This window comes from Danio rerio, chromosome 6, assembly GCF_052040795.2.
Source record: "Danio rerio strain M-AB ecotype USA chromosome 6, GRCz13ab, whole genome shotgun sequence".
In the NCBI taxonomy this organism is placed as follows: Eukaryota; Metazoa; Chordata; class Actinopteri; order Cypriniformes; family Danionidae; genus Danio; species Danio rerio.
Window position 1 is genome coordinate 47248056 of NC_141026.1, and position 6000 is coordinate 47254055.

The 6000-nt window shown below is 34.2% G+C and overlaps 1 long non-coding RNA gene across 1 annotated transcript in view; it reads left to right on the forward strand.

Annotated features, from left to right (window-relative positions):
- Positions 1-4524, forward strand: part of LOC147836459 (uncharacterized) — a 99652-nt gene extending 95128 nt beyond the window's left edge. The window contains exon 3 of the long non-coding RNA XR_015494129.1: positions 4113-4524. This is a non-coding gene — a long non-coding RNA (uncharacterized LOC147836459). The remainder of the gene's footprint in view (positions 1-4112) is intronic.
- Positions 4525-6000: the final 1476 nt, after the last annotated feature.

Below are 6000 nucleotides of genomic sequence, written 5' to 3' on the forward strand. Positions count from 1 at the left end.
AAACATTTTTTTTTTCAATTTTTTGCATAAATCTTTTAATCTGCTTAGAATATTACAGGATTTTAACTCTTTAATTGCCAAATTCATAAATGATGTCACTGATCTGGTTTAAAAAAAAAAAAAAATGGAAATTATGTATTTTCAATATAACAAGTAATTGTGGACTGGATTCATTTTTTTTTACCTTTTATCAAAGTCTTGGGCTTTGCCTTTGATATTGTTTTTGATTGATTTTTTTTTTTTTCTCCCTAATTCACTACTGGTGGCTGTTTTTGCCCCATTGACTTCCATTATAACCACATTTTTTAATTGCAAAACCATGACACCATATGATGATGCATTTTTGATTGTTGGTGGTTTTCCCTGTTGGGAAGAGGTCAATTTTGTCATTTTTACTGTTGATCATGAATTTGCACCATTAACCTTCTAGCCTGTGCAAAAAAAAAAAAAATAAATAAAGCTTAGTTTCTGGATTTTATGTGGAGTATAACAGCAAATTAAAATGTGTATCAAAGTGTGAGTGTAAGCTTTGTGCACTTACCTTGATGTTCCTAAAAAATCAAAATATGCATCTCAGCTCTCAGAACTACATGGAAACAGAAACAATGACTGTGTTTTTATGCACCATCAAATGTGGTTATAATGGAAGTTAATGGGGACCAAAAACAGCCACCAACAGTAAATTAGGGGAAAAAAAATGACAAAGCATAACAAAACCACTGTTGCCAACTATTTTCAATTAAAAGGACCTAAGCTCTGCCCGAAATGTCGCTAAAAGTTCCTAGACTACGTCATATGTCAATTTGCAAATTACTGACGTCATCGAGTTCTACCATTTCTGTTTGTTTAATAGCCTATGGTTAAGAAAGGACTATTTATATTTGCACTACACTTTATGTATGCATGTCAATTTAACTAAATTTATTGCTGTTTAAATACTATCAGTATTGATGTAGTAATCTCTCAGATGCAATAAACTTGAGCATGTTTCGAAACTGTCACTAACATGTCTATGATTGTGAACAAGAAAAAAAAAATAACTGTCAAATTAAATTGTTTAAATAAAGGAGAAGCAGATCGGTTTGACTGTGCAATGGAATTACCTAAATAATTTGCTGTCAATACGCTGAGAACTTTTTAATTTAGTAACTTTTTAATTTAGTGGCTAAATCGAATGAATTTGTACAATCCAATTCGTACAATTTAGTACGATTTGCTCATTACCCAACTACAGTTGTGGTTAGGGGTGGGGTTGGGTGCCACGCCTCCTTTTTAAAATCGTACATTTTTGTACGACTGAACTTATATGAATTCTTACGGATTAGCTACTAAACTGACAAAACGTAAAATACTTAGTTTCCTTGTGAGATCAGGCTCTGCTGTACAAGGACTTGTCAGTGCTCTGAGGCGGGGGAGGGGCTGACGGCATTGAGAAGAGTAGGAACGATAGAGTATGGACACATGAGAGTATAAAAATCTATAGTAACATCAAAAAAGTCGCGAAAAATTGTTGCTGGGGGGTCTGAAAAGTTGCAAAAGGATAGTACATTTGAACAGTGCACAAAGGTTAATTAAAATTTACTAATTTATTTACAATAAATAATGTATTACTTAATTTAGTAATAAAATAATTATCAGTATGCACATACATTATCTTCATCATCATGCACATTAAATACAGTAAGTGCTCATATGTCAAGAATACAGCATGTGTAGCTGTATTTATAAAATGCTTACCAATGTCTATTCATTTATAGTTAATGATTCATTAACTATTCGCTAATGCTTAATAAATGATTCAGTGCACAGTTACTATAAAGAGTTATTCGAAAATGTCCTCCTAGTGTAAACATTTAGCTAAGGTTTGAGTAGACTATTCATGAAAACTCATCAAATACATTCAGCTTTTTGTTTTTACCTCCTGTGACCCCTACATTGGACTCTTTCTGTTTATCGCATGTACATTTGATCGGGTTTATCTTGCCAGGTAATCTCAGAAGACAAGCGTTCTCATCCACTGATCTGTAATCAATGGTCTCCGCTTTATTTTCCCCCAATCTGAGACTCTGCTGGCATAGAGGAATCTCTTTTGGGACTGGGAGGATTAAACCGAGAGTGAAAAACCTGGGCCATCAATCACAGTGTCACTCCAGTGTAGTTTTCGGACGGATGTATCCCTAAACAAGCACAGCAGCTCGTCTGTTTAATTGCATGGCCCAGCACTGATAGCATGAGAGTAATTGATTGGGGTATATTAGGTTGGCCTAACTTGTGTTCGCACTTGTCTCACAGTCAGTTTCTCGTCTCTCACCATGGCCTGGCATGGTCTATTTTCTGCAGCACATCAATATTTCATTCTAAGCCTTTTCTTTTTTTCTTTTTTTTTTTTTTCTTAGAGAGGATTGTCATCTCAGGAAAGGACTGGACCTGCTTTTGATTATCTTTCATTTCTCCTGTTACTCATATTTACTTTTCTTTTTCAGACTTATGTGTAGGTTTATATTTACAGTACATAAATCCATTTAGAAGATGAAACATCACTTACAAATGAGGAAGTTATAATTATTTCTTGAAACGGTTTTATTATAATGGTACTGTGTCATGTTCACTATTTAATTAAGTTGTAGGATATTGTATTTTTAAAACATTGTGCATTCGTGCATGTGTGTTGTATTCCTTGTGTTTTAACCATATCGTCACATTAGAATTATAAGGTTCTATCTGCATTCTGAATGATTTTGAAATAATGTTTTTTTTTTTTTTTTAATAAAACGTCTAAAATGTAACCAAGTTATAAAAAAAAAACATCCCATAGTGTAAATAAGTTGGCATTTAATAAGAATGTCAATAACTCAATTTTTACAAAAATGTCAGATAGAACCTTATAATTCTAAGGTGATGATATGTCCACACATGTATTAGCAATTATTATTGCAATATTGCTATACTGGCTTACTAAGTCTACCTTGAAGAGACATTTTATTGGATCCCCATGAGGAAAAAATATTCTAAAATACACAGAATGAAGTATTTTAAAAGTGTAAAAATGCTGAATTTTCCTGTGAGCATTGAGTTTAGGGGTAGAGTTTGGGTAGGATGATACAATATAAAGTGTGTACAGTATAAAATCATTACGTCTATGGAAAGTCCCCATAAAGATAGCTGTATAAGAGTTTGTGTGTGTGCAGTTCGTTTATATATATATATATATATATATATATATATATATATATATATATATATATATATATATATATATATATATATATATATATATTTTTTTTTTTTTTTATATATATATATATATATATATATATTTTATATATATATATATATATATATATATATATATATATATATATATATATATATGTATATATATATATATATATATGTATATATGTATATATATATATATATATATATATATATATATATATATGTATATATGTATATATATATATATATATATATATATATATATATATATATATGTATATATATGTGTGTGTGTGTATGTATGTATGTATGTATGTATAGATATATATATATATATATATATATATATATATATATATATATATATATATATAGAGAGAGAGAGAGAGAGAGAGAGAGAGAGAGAGAGAGAGAGAGAGAGATGTCGAAAGTATACACATTCTTTACTTAAGTAGAAGTACAGATACTCATGTTTAAAACGACTGTGGTAAAAGTACTGACTACACTTTTGTACTTAAGTAAAAGTACTGGGAATTAGGGAATTAAGTATAGGGTATTGGGTTCTGGTGGGCCCCTAATAGTATCTCTGGGGCCCCAAAACGGCGTGGGCCCTCAGAATAGTCTTAAAAAGAAGCTCTGGTTACATAACTCGCGCTCTCTGGAAATGTATCTGGGGGCACGTTTTTAATGCTATTTACATTGAATTAACCCACAGCATCTATAAAGCGCCAGGTCTTCCTCAGAAAAAGTCAGCCTTGCACCTACATAGCGCGCAGTCAGATACTTGAGAAGTATGAAGCAGCACATCACACTCCAAGCTCAAGCTCCTGCAGCGCACACTGTATCCTGAATTAGCCCTGTACTAATTACAAGCGTCATCTTTATTTCAACAGGTTAAACAGCAGTCTTGCATATGCAGCCGCAATAATCAGATCCACTCACACAGCTTCAGATATGAGACAGCAGAAGCGCCGGTGGCCCGTCGAGGATTCCTCATTATGTCGAATTGAGCTTGGGGTTGCAGAGCTCGCTGCAATAATCCCATGCCTCACTGCTGAGCTCATTCCAGGATAACATTGCTAATGAGCTCACATCTTTCCCCTGCGCTCGTGCAGAGATGCTGGCAGCATGTGTGCGTAATATGTGCACCTCTCCGTGTTTTAGCACAGGATCAGAGGGAGAAAGCAGGAGTCGAGTCCCCTGAAGTGAAGAGCCTCAGTGTCTTGGATGCGCTTTTGCTGTGCGCTTGACATGCTAACCCAATTGTGCCTCCAGGATAGGGAATAAAACCTGCCAATGCAATGCACATAGGCGTTTCTCATTTAAAGTCTGTGTGAAATCAAAATTTGCAATGTTTGTTTTGCTAGCGCACACTGTTTGTATTTAGGTTAACTAACATGTTCAAGTTTATCCACTGAAAGAACTACGTTTATTTATAACTACTCTGATGATGTCAGTTTATTGGCTTCTGCCACAATATTCTTAACCACACCCCTCCTGCCATTAGTTTTCTATGAGGAAAAGATGCCCAAAAATATATGGTGATGTGGCAAATTAGCTGTGAAGTGAATTTAAGATTAATTTGAAAGGGGCTTCAAAAGAAATAGACTCTATAAATCCTAACAATTGAATTGTCCTACAATTGTTTGACCGAACAGTTGACTTCAACTACGGCTATTGCTATCAAATATAAAAACCCATTAATGTTTAGGCAGGGTTACAAGATCAAAGTTTAAGAATTAAATATGCACAGGCACCTTTCTTTAAACAAAATATTGACTAATTTAACAGAAACTAAAGTCTCACAAACACAACAAAAAACACACATTCTTACAGGTTGTAAAAAGAATAAAGAAAGAAATATAAGAGTTTGAGAGAGTGTAAGGATGTAAAAACCTCAGATTTTGCAAGACCAAACCAAGCAAACCAAAATAATTAATTTGTCCCTTCTAGGGTCTCTTTAGGGTTATGTTTAATTTACACCAGTTCAATGGTAATCTGGAGGTGTTACTTGCGTTCCTTTTGTGATGTGAAGTACTCTCTTTGTTGAGTAGGGGCTCCCACGTGGTTAGGCTCTTTGTCCTGTGAGGCTTGGAGTGGAGTGGAGTGATTTCAAGTTCAAGGAAGGAATCGGAGATGGGAATGTCTGAGCTGTGCGGTTAACCCAATTTTTGCCAGGGTCCAAGTCTCTTTACTGGACCAAAAGAGAAGCTGTCCTGAGCTGGAACGGATCAACTCACTCTCTCTTTCAGGGTGTCTTCTTTCTCCTGTATTTGTTTTGGTGTTCTCTGGGGTTCTCCTAGGGTGCGGCCTTAGTCACCAGCGCTTATAAGGGTGGTTTTGTATTCACTCTCTGGAGTTGAGTTGACCAATGAGAAGTCCCACAAGGCAAGTCTTTTGTTCTGAAGCGTGGTGATTTGCATATGCATTTTGGGTGTAAGCTTATGCAAGATTGTTTAACGTTTCCTAATGTTTATATGTTGCACACATAAAATGTAAACAATCGTTCAGTACACCAAATTAGATTTGCAGGGACATCAAACATGAACCATCTACGATCTTGTTTAGCTGTGGTAGAGTTGAACATTAATTGTAGAAGTAAAAACACCATAATGTTAATACATGAGCAAGAGACATGTTGCAAGTAAACATTTCGGTAAACATTTCCGTGCTTTAAGCCCATTTTTCAGTGGCTGTAAATATTTGGATTGCTCTTAAAAATGGCAAGGACTGGTTGAAATTGGCGATTTATTTATTTATTATTTTTTATTATTTATTTAT